This window comes from Pipistrellus hanaki (genome assembly GCF_964339955.1).
Source record: "Pipistrellus hanaki genome assembly, chromosome: 3".
In the NCBI taxonomy this organism is placed as follows: Eukaryota; Metazoa; Chordata; class Mammalia; order Chiroptera; family Vespertilionidae; genus Pipistrellus; species Pipistrellus hanaki.
The window spans coordinates 35237214-35252901 of NC_140505.1; the positions used below are offsets into that span (position 1 = coordinate 35237214).

The following is a 15688-nucleotide window of genomic DNA, read 5'->3' on the forward strand; positions in this document are numbered from 1 at the left end:
TGTTCTGGGACCACATTTTGAAAACCACTACTTTGAACTATTTGTTTATGGGTGTTCTGTTTTTACAGATCACTGATGACTTCATTCCACAGAAGCTGGTCTATGTGTGTGTTTGTGTGTAGCTGAGGTGGTGTATCTCCCCCCCCCCCCCAACTTCCCCCCCAGGCGCTCTGGGTCCCCGGGGAGGGAGGGAGGCAGCCAGGAGCGCCAGTGGGGCGGGTCAGAGCGCACCTGTCTGCCCCGGCAAAGGCACCCCGCGGCGGGGCCGGGCGGGCTGGTACCGCGTCCCGCCTCCAGGGGGCGCCGCCGGGGGCGGCCTCCCGGAGGGGCCGGTGAGTCTGGGCCGGAGATTTCCGCTCGGCGGCCCGGCCCGTGCTTCCCAGGGCGCCGCTCCGCAGCAGGTGAGGGTCCGGCTGGGCCGAGCCGAGGACCAGGGCTGCCCCGCCCGTGTGCGCTGTGGCCCGGGGACCCCGGGACTCCGGCCGCCCGTCCCTGCGCGGGTGCAGCTCCGGGGCCGCGTCCCGGCCCGGCCCGCGGGGTGCGGGAGGGGGGACAGGAGGAGGGGGGGGCCGGCTCCTTCCGCTGCGGGAACAGGACCTGCCTCCGGGTGTGCACGGCTGTTGCTAATAGGAAAAGGGGAATACTTCACAAGGTAGTTGTGAAAGGATTTCTCCGTTCAATAACACTTAACACTTTTCGGGATTTGTTTTAATGTTCTTTTATTTTTTTAAATATATTTTATTGATTTTTTACAGAGAGGAATTGAGAGGGATAGAAAGTTAGAAACATGATGAGAGAGAAACATCGATCAGCTGCTGCCTCCTGCACACCCCCCACTGGGGATGTGCCCGCAATCAAGGTACATGCCCTTGACCGGAATGGAACCTGGGACCCTTCAGTCCTGAGGCAGACGCTCTATCCACTGAGCAAACCGGTTTCGGCTATTTTATTTTTTAATATCTTTTTATTGACTTCGGAGTGGAAGGGAGAGAGAAGCATCAATGAGAGAATCATTTATCTGCTGCCTCCTGCACGGACATCAAGCCCACAACCCAGGCATGTGCCCTTGACCGGGAATCGAACCAGTGGCCTCCTGGTTCCTAAGTCGATGCTCAACCGCTGAGCTAGGCTGGCTGGGCTGGGATTGTTTTTAATGTTAGAGGTTTGTGTTTGTGAGGAGACCAAAAGCTGCAAAAAGAAATGTAAAAATTTCTGGCATTTGCCAGTTTTTGAGCTTCGTTTCCTTTGGAGCCGTGGGTGACACGGAGGAAATGTTGGAGCAGTGTGTTTCTCTTGCTGTCTTGATTATGCAATACGGTTATTGCTGGTTCACTCTGTTGACCAAAGATAATACAATCGCACTGGAAACCCTAAATAAGGGCACGGTTCAGCCCAAGCGGACTTTGTTCATGTTGAACTGACAAGAAAGTTCCTGGTTGCTCTTTAATTTTGCTTCATGTCCCGGGGAGAAATCATGTATTAAAAACTAAGGAGTAGCCAAAACCGGTTTGGCTCAGTGGATAGAGCATCGGCCTGCGGACTGAAAGGTCCCGGGTTTGATTCCCATCAAGGGCATGTATAATACCTTGGTTGCGGGCACATCCTCAGTAGGGGGTGTGCAGTAGGCAGCTGGTTGATGTTTCTAACTCTCTATCCCTCTCTCTTCCTCTCGGTAAAAAAATCAATAAAATATAATTTAAAAAATAAAATAAAATTTTAATTTAAAAAAACAACAACTAAGGGGTACCTCTAAGTCAGTTGGGTCGACCCATGTAAAGTGTAGGTCTTAAGCATGTACGTATGCACTTTTTCCTTCAATTGAAGACTGGTCTCCCCGGTCTCACACAATTTACTGAAATGCTGATATTGAAGAGCTCCTGTAGTTTGCCCTCATTTCCCCCAAATGCTGTTTTCTTGAACTGACTCCCAGGAGAAACCAGAAACTCCGAAGCACACTACCTGGCAGAGAGTGTTCTGTTTCAAAAGTGGAGTTTGCAAAGTTAAACTTTCTCATGGGTGGGTTTTTGTTCGGACATGTTTTGGACCAGCTGACCTTGCTAACCAGGGCCCTCACCATTACCCCTGGTCCTAGAGAGGGCGCTTATTCCTGCCGGCCTTGGGTAACGGGCAGCAGGAAGCAGAATGGGACACAGATAGAAACTGAAACTGTTTATGTTCTTATTTTTACTTATTTATTTATTTAATTTCTTTATTGATTAAGGTATCACATATTTGTCCTCAACCCCCCATTCCAATCCCCTCCCCCTCCCCACGCATGCTCCCACCCCCCTATTGTCCTTGACTACTGGTTAGGCTCATAGGTATGCACACAAATCCTTTGGTTGATCTCTCCCTTTTGAGACCCAATTCCAATGTCAAACAGTTCCTTATGTGTATATGTCAGCAATGATATTTCAGTTCTGGATGGTGGGCAAATGGTGGTAATGCAGGTCCAACCCTCTCTGGTTTGGTCCTGGGCAACCTGCAGTGACACACAGCTGCTGACTGCTATTATGGCAAGGTGTCTTCTGTCTTCATGGTTGGAGTAGTCCTGTCAATTCCTCTCTGTTGCCAGAATCCACATGGTCTCGGAGTTGTTTTCTGAAAATACACAAACATATTCTCGACCAGAAGTTAATATAGGAATATTTTCTATAAATTTGACTTGGGATCCTTTTTCATTTTTTTGCTCAAATGATTTTCCTCGGGCTTGTTTTGACACCATGTGTGTTTTTTCAAGGGAGTCTTGCTGTTAGGATTACAATTAATTTTCTAAAGTACAAATTTTCTAGATGCAATCTATTTACAGGATATTTTTCCTTACATGCTATTCTTCTACTTTCCTCCTTTTTTGATTTACATATTAGGAGGCTTTTGAAAATGTTGTAATGTAGTCTTGATAGCTTTTAAATGTTAATATTTTTTTGCACTACAATATGACTGCTTTAGATTCATTTCCTGTTGTGAAATTTTATCATGTTTATGTTTTTTTAAAATATTTTTATTGATTTTTTTACAGAGAGTAAGAGAGAGGGATAGAGGGTTAGAAACATCTATGAGAGAGAATCATCAATCAGCTGCCTCCTGCACGCCCCCTACTGTGGATGTGCCCGCAACTAAGGTACATGCCCTTGACCAGAATCAAACCTGCGACCTTTCAGTTCGCAGGCCGACGCTCTATCCATTGAGCCAAACCGGTTTCGGAAGACATGTTTATGTTTTAAATTACCTGCTCATTTTTCTCTTCCTTTGATCTAGTAAGATCTCTCAAAAGTCCTAGTCTGCGTCAGCTGTTCCCAGTGGAGTCTGAAAGGCTTTGTACCCACATTGGCCAGGGCCTTTCGGAGGGGGTGGGGCGCCCTGCGGGCTGGCATGCTGCAGGCAGCCGTGTTTGCAGAGGGACCCAGCTCAAGCAGAGGTGACCGGAGGAGGACGAAAGCAAGTGACCTTAGCCAGGTGCAAACGTCAATCATTAGGGATTTTGTTAAGAAAGAGAGCATTGGCTATATGTGACCAGCATCTTGCTTAGCAGGGACCTGTTCTTTAATGGAGGGTCTCTCTCTCTCTTGTCAGGGAAGCTGCTCAGGGCCAGAAAGCCTTGTTTGGGTTGGACCTGAGAGCTGTGTAAGGTGATATTACTGTAGCCCTCCAGTGGGTTTACAGAAGACAGCTGGGTACTGAAAGTTTCAGGGTTTGTGTGGCATGATGAGGTAACAGACACGGTGAATAGCTAAAGTGCTGAGAAGGATGGATGCCTGCCAAAGAGGCAGGGTGCTGTGGGAGCACAACAATGAATTCTTGCTGGAGGATCCGGAGAAGGTCACAGCTGGACCCTGAGCAGAGAGTAGAATTTTATTTTAATATATTTTATTGATGTTTTACAGAGAGGAAGGGAGAAGGATAGAGAGTTAGAAACATCGATGAGAAACATCAATCAGCTGCCTCCTGCACACTCCCCACTGGGGATTTGCCCACAACCAAGGTACATGCCCTTGACAGGAATCAAACCTGGGACCCTTCAGTCCACAGGCCAATGCTCTATCCACTGAGCCAAACCAGTTAGGGCAAGAGTTAGAATTTTTATAGGCAGAGGAGTGTCATGTTGCATTCCTGATGGTAGACACCATGAGCAAAGATAAGAAGTTTACAATGTAACTGTGTTCAGAGATATGGGAGCAAATGATACTTTGAGGTTGGACCCGGTGTAAGAAGGAGTGGGGTCGGGTGAGGTGTGCCTGGAGAGAGAGGCTGTGTGGCGATAAACTTTTTATTTTTTAATCAAGGTTTTGGTTTTGGTTTATTTTTCTTTTTAATTAAAGCAAACAAAAGCAGAGGGAATGATATGATGGACTTCAGTATATCCATCAAATAGTTAACAGTTTGCTAAAAACAGTTTCTTTATTGTTTTTTTTGTTTTGTTTTGTTTTGTTTTTTGCTGTTGTTGCAGCAGTTTAAATTTCAGATAACACAATATTTCACCCTAGATCGTGCAGTAGGCACCCCCCAAAAAGGGGGCATTTTTAGATATTACTACTAGAGGCCTGATGCATGAAAATTCATGCAAGAATTGGCTTTTCTTCCCCTGGCTGCCAGCACCGCCTTCACTCTGACCCAGAGCCTCTTTCTGCCTCTCGCCTGGTCACGTCAATTTGCATATTCCCTCCTTATTTCCAGTCAACCGCCATTGGGGCGCGGTCTTTTTCTTATTGGTTTGTAAGAATTCTTTATATTCTGAGAATGCTAATTTTTGTCATATAATATGTTACAACTTTTCCCCCATTTTTTAAAACTTTGTTTACAGTATTTATGCTCTGCAGAAAATTTTAATTCTATATAGTAGGGAAAAAATAAAATCTCTTTACAGTTTTACTTGCTTTGTGTTTTGCTTAGAAAGATAATAACCATTTCAAGGTTATTTTAAAAAAAAATTTCTTTAACACAGATAAATGAACATGTAATGAGAGCTAAGAACATGTGACTCTGCCGAAACCGGTTTGGCTCAGTGGATAGAGCGTCGGCCTGCAGACTGAAGGGTCCCAGGTTTGATTCCGGTCAAGGGCATGTACCTTGGTTGCGGGCACATCCCCAGTAGGGGGTGTGCAAGAGGCAGCTGATCGATGTTTCTCTCTCATCGATGTTTCTAACTCTCTATTCCTCTCTCTTCCTCTTTGTAAAAAATCAATAAAATATATTGAAAAAAAAAAAAGAACATGTGATTCTGAAAAAGAATAGCATTATAGGGAACTTTTTCTACCAGATAATATCATATTAAATTGATTAAATGTTAGCATTAAGATAGACCCTACATTGATAAGTATTGAAGTTGGGGGATGGGTGTTTGGAGGATCATTATATCATAACTTTATTTTTTTTATATGTACTTGACTTCTCATAATAAAGTTTTCTTTTAAAAAAAGAAGAATAGTAAGGTAAAACTCTCTTTGCCCCATTGGTTCATATTCAGCAACTATTAATGGTCTGTATGCTAAAGGGTATTGTGTTACTAAATGCACAAGATCTTGGAACTTCTATTTCTCACTTAGGGGACAGCTATTGTCACGGTTAAAGGGACCAACTCTTTGGTCAGACTCCTGGTTTTAATCCTGGTTCTGTCATTTATCAGCGGGATGATTTTCAACTATTTTATTTTTTTAAAAATGCGCATAACAGTCATGTCTACCTGATAAGGTTGTTGGGGAGAATTGAATAAGAAAACCCATGAGGAATTCTATACATAGTACTTGGCATTTCGTACCTATTCAATCCATGTAAACTCTGAAAAGGAGAAGAATGCAAATAGCATGGACGCAGGTGGAGCGGTGTTGGTGCTAAGTGACTCCATGTAGTAAGGGTCATGACCTCACATGGGTGGTTCAGTGGGGTGTGGAGGGAAGAGATTCGGAAGGTCACATACTGTAATGGAAGGATCTCCCTGCCTGGAAGGAAGGCGTCAGCGGGGCCGAGGCCCACCCTGAGGCCCTGGAGGACAATCAGTTTTCTGTCCACATTCCTTGGCTTATTGCCCTCCACCTTGAAAGATAGACATATCGCATCCCTCTGACCCCTCCAAGGCGGTCACAACTCGCTCTCTGCTAGGAGCCGGGAAAGCTTCTCTGCTCTTTAGGAGAGAAGGGGCTGTCAGATTGGGCCCATGTGGATAACCCAGGATCATTTCTGCATCCCAAGGCGTTGCACGGTAACATGTTCACAGGTTTTGGGGATTAGGACATGGACATCTCTAGGGAGGGAGGGGCTTTATTCATTCACCCCGCCTCCTGATGCATTAGCTGCTGCAGATCAGGGCACTGTCCAGACATCGGGGGCCGTCAGATGCGTTACTCCCAGGTGCTCATCGCTCTCAGCCTGTTTCCGCTGCTCCTCCACGCTGAGGCGGTGGCTCTGCTCCAGACGCCTTGGGCCCCTCCTTCCTCGACATGAACAACACTTCTGAGGGACCGGAGTCACTGGCTCCCCATGGGAAGTGTCACCCGTTCTTCAGAGCTCCACTCACGGGCTGTCAGGAACCTTCAGTGGCCCCCTCCTGTGCCCGTCCTCCCCATGGCCACACCTGTCTCCACACCCTGTTGGGGCTTGGCTGCTGCAGTTGCTTCGCCTTTTCGTTCTTTCTCTTATTCATACCCATGTCATTGTGTTTGCATGCTAGCCTTACACAGTGTTGGACTATTTCAAACGAAATTCAGACAAAAATGTTTAGCATTTTCTCATCTGTTAATGCTGATTGCATGAGAATCAGGACTTCCTCAGTTTGATTCCCCAGTTTTGCCTTCCACATAATGGGCAGCCAGTCAGAAAGAGCTCACTTCTGCCGAAACCGGTTTGGCTCAGTGGATAGAGCATCGGCCTGCAGACTGAAAGGTCCCGGATTTGATTCCGGTCAAGGGCATGTGCCTTGGTTGCAGGCACATCCCCAGTAGGGGGTGTGCAGGAGGCAGCTGATGGATGATTCTCTCTCATCCATGTTTCTAACTCACTATCCCTCTCTCTTCCTCTCTGTAAAAAAATCAATAAAATATATTTTAAAAAAAGAAAGAAAGAAAGAAAGAGCTCACTTCCGTCAGTGGGGGGTGTTTTATGGAATGTGTGTCTGACATTTTGAGTTATGCCGGAGTAAATTGGAGAGGAACTTTGCACATTATGCTGTACCCTTGTCCATTTGTTCAGATTATTACATCTGCTTTTTAACTTTTTGAATGTTTAGCTCTTCCTGTTGTCATCTCTACTTAGGAGCATGCAGCAAAGCTAATGAAAAGTATTAATATTTCTACGGCTCATGATTTTTTACTGATTTATGAGCATTGAATGAGGACTGAATAGCATTCTTTAAGGACTTTTATTTTTTAGTAGAGTCATAATTGCCTGCCTTGAATTACTCTTTCTCTCTTGATTTTGTTTTCTATAAAGTTATATGCAGATTATAAAAAACATAATGAAAACCATGAGGGGGGATTAGTATAAGTTTTGCCATTTCCAGAAAGTCACATAAATGAAATTATATAGTGTGAAACCTTTGAGACTGGCTTTTTTTCACACAGACGTGTGTATTCTTTCTTATTCCCAAATGGCATTCCATCTTACAGACATACCATAATTTTTGTATTCAATCATTGTTGAAAGACATTTGGATTCTTTACAGTTTGGGGGGAATTATGAATAGAGCTGCTATAAACATTTTTTTAAAATATATTTTATTGATTTTTTACAGAGAGGAAGGGAGAGGGGTAGAGAGTTAGAAACATCAATGAGAGAAACATCGACTAGATGCCTCCTGCACACCCCCTACTGGGGATGTGCCTGCAATCAAGGTACATGTCCTTGATGGGAATCGAACCTGGGACCTTTCAGTCTGCAGGCTGATGCTCTATCCACTGAGCCAAACCGGTTTCGGCACTATAAACATTTTTATATGGGTTTTTGGTCAAAAGTTTTCATCTTTCTGGGGGGCAGATCTTGGGAGTGGGATGTCTGGGTCATTTGATAAATGTCTATAAGAAACTACCAAACTGTTTTCCAGGGTGGCTGTGCCCTGTCTTTGTATCCCCACCCGGAATGTATGGGAGTTCTAGTTGCTTCGTATCCTTGTCAGCACTTGCTATTGTTTTTTTTTGTTTTTTTTAAAATTTGAGTTATCCTAATATATATGTTGTTTTTATTTTTTATTACTTTATTTCAGTTTTTTAAGTGTTACAAAAATCATTTCTAATAATTCTTTAATAAATTACTGAATTAAGCTTACTTTATATACCATTATAAAAATAAATATTTCTGTTTTGGGGGATAGTCTACATTTAAAAATAGTAATTATTTTATTGGGGGAAAAGTTAAAAGCAGAATATGTGGTTAGGACTCTTTCTTAGATCTCATCATTGATACACAATAGATGGCAAAGGATTCCAAAATAGTATCTAAATACATGATGCATTTTGCAGTAATTCATTCATTATAAGCATTTTATGCATGTCCCATTCCTATTTTGCCATTAGTAACCAATAGTTCATTGCTTCATGCTAGGTTAGGTTAACTGGTGACTCATTAGTTACAGGAGAATAAATGATCTGAGCAGAGAATAATTTCTTTGAATGCCTTTAACTCTAGTGAGCTCTGTTGTAATGTCAAAGTGGACTGCTCCCATGTGTCTGAGGCAGCAGTAAAAGCCTTGCATTTGAATAATTTAGGGACCATGGTCCCTGGTCACTATTGCTTGAAAGTGTGAAGGTGACTACTGGCTTAATTACCAAAATGTCACTGCTAACGTTGTCGCCCCTCATGCCTAGCGTTAGATGGAACTCTGAAAGTCTCAGTTCGGGGAGGGCCTGTCTTTAAACTCAGGTCTCGCCCTCTGGCGGCTGTGCTGTGAGCTTCTGGTTGGTGGTATTATGTCTAAAGGCAGAGTGGAAATTGCTGTCGTGTCATTGGGAGGATGGTGTGCACGTAGGGTTCACTAGGATCTCCTGCTTTTTATTGTGAACAGTTGCTGAAGGGTTAAACCTGTTGAGATACCTTCCTTTGTAACACAGGGGTCTTAAAAGAAAGCCTGAGCTTGACCAAGAAAGGAAGATTGAGGACAAATTCTCCAATGGGCTTGGGGTTGTAGTCTGAAGCCTCACAGGCCAAGTAGTAGGAAAATCTGTTTCCAAATGTAAAGAAATAGGATAGGTTTCTGTACGTAAGTCATTTTTTTATTTAAAACTAACATTCATTAACCTTTACATCAGTTAGGACTGGACTAAATAAAAGACAGTGAAGGCTTAGAAAGGATGTTACTTCCATTGGACCCACATATTGTTTTGTTTAAAAGTTATGGTGTACTATGCCCTGACCAGTGGGCTCAGTGGTTAGAGCATCAGCCCATGCACCGAAGGGTCACGGATTCCATTCCTGGTCAAAGGCACTCATGTATTCCCAATCTGGTTGGGGCGCATGCAGGAGGCAACCAATCAATGTGTGTCTTTTACATCAGTGTTGCTTGCTCTCTCTTCCTCCTCTCTCCTCCCCCTTCTTCCCTCCCTTCCATTCTCTAAAAATCAATGGGAAAAAAATCTTCAGGTGAGAATTAACAACAAAGTTATGGATGTCTTTTAAACTTTATGCTTGTTAATATTAATAAAGTTTTATAAATATGCATGTATATTTTGGGTTTGAGGAAGGAATAATAGAAATGTCTTGGGGCCTTAAAGCCATGGTTTTAGAATACCAGCCTAATACCCCTGCTGCCCCCTGGTGGCAGCATCTTAAACAGTGCAGTTCAGAGGTTAAGGAATTCTGGAGAGTTAAGGTGTCCATTCATTAAGAGGATCGTAGAGGGAGCCGGAGATGGTTTCTCTTTCCAGTTCTTCTCATAATTACTGTCTGTATTATCTTAAATTTTCTCACTGGGTTAAGGTCTATATTTCACTTTCTTGGACTGTAAAGTGTAATTTGTAAAGTTCCTTCCAGCTTTAACAACTTATAGTTTTCCAATGATAATAGCAAATATTATATGGTGAGAGATGTCAAGTTCCACGTATTTTTCTAGCAGGTGAATCCTGCTATAAGTCCCAGATAATTATTCAGGTGGCAGGCGTAAGTCCTGCAGCTTGATATGGATTCCGCGCTATCTGTAATAGTCCACAATGGACCAGCTTGAGGACCCTGTGTTATTACGACAGGTTACCAGTTACCTCATGAAACCGACCATTTCCTCATGTTTAACTGTGATAAATCATCACATAAAATTTACCATCTTAACTATTTAAGTGCATAGTTCAGTGGTGTTAAGTATATTCACATTGTTGTACAACGGAACTCTGAGACGATTTCATCTTGCAAAACTGAAACTCTTTACCCATCACTATACAGCCACTCCCCATTTCTCCTCCCCCAGGTCCTGGCGCCCACCATCTACTTCTGTCTATGAAATGTAACTGCTCTAGAGATCTCATACAAGTGGGATCATACAGTATTTGTGTGTGTGTGTGTGTGTGTGTGTGTGTGTGTGTGTGTGACTGGCTTATTTCACTCAGAATAATTAATGTCCCCAAGGCTCATCCACATTGTAGCATGTGTCAGAATTTCCTTCCTGTCTGACTGAATATTGTATCCTAGAGGTCTGGTGCATGAAAATTCATGCACTGGAGCTGCAGGGGGAGGGGGGGCCCCTCGCCTAGCCTGCCCCCTCTCACAGTCCAGCAGGTGACCCAGTGAACTGGGGAAGATGATACCCCCATCACACCTCTGCTGCTGCCACTGCCGACAGCACAAGTCTCGAGCAGCCTTGGGTGGCTGGGCAGCTGCCATCTGAGGCTTACTTGCACCTCGGACCACCCTAGGTGGTTGGGCACCACCATCTTGTGGCTATGGGCACCACCATCTTTGAGGGTGTGGCAGTCAGTTGGCATATTCCCTCCTTATTGGCTGCGGGCACTGCCACCTTTGTGAGGGTGTGACGGTCAATTAGCATATTCCCTCTTTATTAGCTAGGAATGGATTTCACATTTTGTTTATCCAACACTAGGGTTGCTTCCGCCTCTTGGTTACTGTGAATAATTCTGCAATCAACTGTGGGTGTGCTACATCATCCTTAGTGTGCAGTGTTTAGGATCGCAGAGAGGGTTATACAGCTTTTTCTATGCACAAGAGATTAAACTTCATTACAAAGAACACCATTGAATTATTCTAGATAGGATATGGCTTTTTCTAGGGATTACTAAGTTAAAAAGGAACTAACATTTACTGGACACAAACTATATGCCAGACACCCCTCTGTAATACATTCTGTTATTTTTTTCCTTACAATAATTCCGTGATTTCCCCTTCTTTCAGAGGGGGATTAATATTTATTAAAGTCTCTGTGTGCCAGGATTTTTATATACATTATAACGTAGCAATCGCTGACGTGGCATTATCATCCTCAGGTCATGTAACCGAAGCTCCGAGGATGAAATAACTCAGACACAGTCACCCAGCTAAACGGTGGCCAGGTTTCACCTGAGAATCATGAGCTGTATGTCTATTTCAGACATAGAGGTTCTTCAGTCTACACCATGCTTCTTCCTGCCTCCAGGCATAACATTACACTCCTGCAATCTGAAGGGTATTGAAATAATATCAAAAAATTATACTGCCAGAGGGTTTTGCAGGGTTTGCTGCCTGAAAACAACTGAGAGCTATTAGGCAGTAATCTTGTTTTAAAACAGCTTCTCGAGTTGTGAAGTACTGGGGCTGTGATTTTTTTTTTGTTTGTTTTTTTCCAGTTTTATCTAACAAGTGCTTCCCCAGCTAGCCCGTCAGCAGTTCCGTGTGCCAATGGAAGAGGCTCACATTGTCAGGCGGTTGAAGCCGACAGGCCTCACAGCAGTAACTCATCCTCTCGCGGGTCTGCGCTGTGACCTTTGGTTGTGACACTGGAGGACACTCTATTTCCTTCTTGAAATCTCCCCTTTTTTTGAAGTCCAACATGAACACAGTTACTTTAAAGAATGATGTTTTCGCGGAGATTTTTGGATTTTTAATTCCAGGCGTGTCGTTAACAAGCCAGTCTGAACAAGAGCAACTGTGAATTTGGGGAGCAGACACACACGTGCAGTGGGCAGAGGGTCAAAAGATTGGGGTACTCGTTGGTGGAAGTGAACAAGCCATGGCTTGTGAAATATTACATGTAACAAAAAAGTATTCCAAATTTACTTCACTCGTGTCTTTGCCTTGCGTCATTATGCTCAAAATTAAACACAGACATAAAAGGCACCTTGTAGACCCATGTGATTCCTGAGACTGGCACCCGCCCGGGGTGTAGGTAGGTCGTGCTGGAGGGTGTGGCCGGGCCTCTGGGCTCATCTCCCCGGGGAAGACCCAGCTTCCCCTCCATCGGACACAGCACGGAGCGTCTCTGTGCTGTGTTATGCTGGCGACACCAGGTGTTGAAAGTAAAAAATGTAATTTATTCCCCATGTTTCTGATGGTTATTCTTGTTGCTCAATACTTATGCTTAAACTCAACCTTGAATCATAAGAAAGTAACCATGTAATGCTCTTAGGAAAATTGTATTCAGTGATATTGTTTAGGGCCGTGGTCGGCAGACTGCAGCTCGTGAGCCACATGCGGCTCTTTGGCCCCTTGAGTGTGGCTATTCCACAAAATACCACAACTTGGGCAAGTCTGTTTTGAAGAAGTGGCATTAGAAGAAGTTTAAGTTTAAAAATTTTGGCTCTCAAAAGAAATTTCAATCGTTGTACTGTTGATATTTGGCCCTGTTGACTAATGCAGCGTTTTTCAACCGCTGTTCCTGGTGTGCCGTAGGTGCAGACAAGACAAGAATTTTATAATTTTTCACTATTTTGTTTACTTAATATTTCATAATAAAGTAATTATAAAATACTTTCTTTGTGTTTATTTGATTCCTATTCAAGAGAATTACTTTATATATAGTCAATATAGGCACAGAGTTAAAATTTTTAACATTTTCTAATGGTGGTGTGCCTCGTGATTTTTTTCATGAAACAAGTGTGCCTTTGCCCAAAAAAGGTTGAAAAACACTGGACTAATGAGTTTGCCGACCACTGATTTAGGGAACAGTCTCATAGTTGCATACAATAATGGCAAAATTTAAAGGGCTAATATGTATAAAACTTGGAAAGGGCCAGTATTAGTTATTTTAAGACTTTTTTTTTTTATTATTATCTTTGTTTTTAGGTGTTTTGTTTTTCTTTTTTGTATAGCTTGGATACTGGAAGTATTTTTTTTTAAAAAAAAAAAAAACAAGATACAGGTTTGTACACATGTTAAATCTTTAATATTTGAAAAATTTGCTTTTCTGGTTAATTGAACTTAACATATAAATAAAGATTAAACAAAAACACTATCTAGAAAATCATGTGAACATGAATTAGTGTACCTTCCCTGTTTTTACATAAGGAATCCTCTGTAATCCAAAAGTCAATACTTTTCAGTAGCATTATTGTGGAAATGAAAGACCTTATTCACAATAGGCAAGACATGGAAATAACTTCAGTGTCTGTCAAGAGATGAATAGATAAAGAAACTGTGTGTGTGTGTGTATGTGTGTGTATAATATCCCATTATATATGTCTACTTATATATTACGCTTTTCTCCACATATAAAATTCACAAGTGATGACCATTATATATAATGGAAATAGACAAATATTATCCCGCCATAAAAAGAAGGAAATCATGCCATTTGCAACAGCATGGATGAACCTGGAGGACGTTATTCTAAGTGAAATAAGCAGACACAGAAAGACAAATAGAGGAGGGCTGGATAATGTCAGTTCACTGTCATCATGATGAGAAAAAAAAACTGATTCCCACCCGGGGCCGCGGTCCGTGTGGAGTTTCATGTCCCCCCATGTCTGTGTGGGTTTCTCCGGGTTCTCTGGTTCCTCCCCATGCCAAAGGCATGCACATGAGGTGAACGGGCGTGTCCACATTGGCCCAGGCTGAGGGAGTGGGGCGGTGAGCGTGCCCGCAATAGAAGGGCGTCCTGTCCCGGGTGGGTGCCCGCCTTGTGCCCTGAGCTGCCGGGACAGGCTCCGCCCACCATGACCCCGAACCGGACTAAGCGGCTGGAAAAGAACTCCCTTACTTGTTTTTATTCATCTTAAATGACGAATAACCCAAACTGATGTCAGTGTTTAATGATAGAAGTGTTTTGGGTCTTAGAAGTTTGGTAATGTTTTTGTGGTCTTTTGCAAGAATTTTTATGCAGTGCTTATTTAGTCACATGTGCGTCTAATGACCTCTTTTTCCTTAGATTGTCAAATTTAAAAAAGGATAACAGCCAACACAATAGCTGTTGGTGTGAGTGAGTCAAAGTTATACCTATTTTTTTTTTATCAGGTTGGCAGAAAATATATATATATATTTTTTGGTGTGCTGCAGAATTTCAGTAATTAGTTTTCGTGCCATGAATTGAAAAAGGCTGAAAATTGCTGCCCTGTGGTAAAAGTATTGTAGTTCTATTACATGTCATTTCACTTAATGCTGCAGTTCCTGCCAGTGATACTAAGTGAGGACTCACTGCACTGTACAATGCCACCTAATGTGCGGGCTCCAAAAAGTGGAAGTCACAGAAGCAGAAGGAGAAGGCTGGGGGCAGGGCAGTGGTAAATGTTGGTGAAAGGGCATAAAGTTTCAGTTACAAGATGAGTAATTTCTGGGGATCTAAAGTACAGACAGATGGCGACTATCCTATATAATAAAAGGGTAATATGCAAATTGTCCCTTCCACCAGGAGTGTGATTGGAGTTCGACCAGCGGGCAGGCCTGGCCTGCCAACCACCAGAGCCCCTCCCCCCAACTAGCCCCGCCCCTCATCGCCCCCACCACCACCACACCCCAGTAGGGGGCGGGGCCAGCCAGCCAACCTCCCTTGTCCCCTCCCGGGCCAATAGGGGGGGGCCGGCCAGACCCCACCAGCGCATGAATTCTTAACATTTTCTGATCACATCTTAAGCAAATATGCACAGAAGGTAACGAGGCGAGGTGATGGATGTGTTAATCTGATTGTGTTAGTTTCACAATGCATATACACATCAAATCATCACGTTGTACACCTACCTTCAATAGGTGCAGTTTTAGTGAATTACAGCTCAGTGAAGCTGGGAAAGGAAAGCCTTCCCTGAATGGGAAACACTGGGAAGTCGGTGGTTTCCCAAGAGGCAGGTCACCAGCATCACCTTCGAGAGCTTTTTAAAAGGTGGTGATGTGGTTCAAGTTGAGGTTTCTGCCCCCTGACTTCAGACTTACTACCCCCCTCCCCGAAAGTCCTCCTCCCCCAAACAGGAGACTGACACATAAGGTTTCTGCTGAGAAAGCCACTGATGGCCTAACGGGCATTCCTTGGTAGATTACAGTTTTGTTCTTTCCTGATGCTTTTAGGATTCTCTCTTTGTCTTTGATTTTTTGACAGTGTTATTACACTATGTCTTGAGGAATATCTTGGGGATTGAAATAACAGAGTGACCTATTAGCTTCATGAACCTGGATGTCCAACTTTCTCCCCAGGTCTGGGAGTTTCTCAGCCGTTATTTCTTTAAAGTTTTCTGTGCACTTCCTATATTGGTTCTTTTGATGGTGTCCCATAATTCACATAGGCTTTCTTCACTCTTTTCAATTTGTTTTTCTTCTTATGACTGGGTTATTTCAAAGTTCCTGTCTTTTAACTCTGTTTCAC

General features: G+C 43.3%; 1 protein-coding gene across 3 annotated transcripts in view; it reads left to right on the top strand.

Annotated features, from left to right (window-relative positions):
* The first annotated feature begins 313 nt into the window (after positions 1-313).
* Positions 314-15688, top strand: part of GGACT (gamma-glutamylamine cyclotransferase) — a 41865-nt gene continuing 26490 nt past the window's right edge. The window contains exon 1 of one of the 3 annotated variants that reach the window (XM_084880305.1): positions 314-401. The gene's annotated coding sequence lies outside the window, so the exon portion shown is untranslated. The other 2 variants (XM_084880307.1, XM_084880306.1) reach the window with 2 other exon arrangements.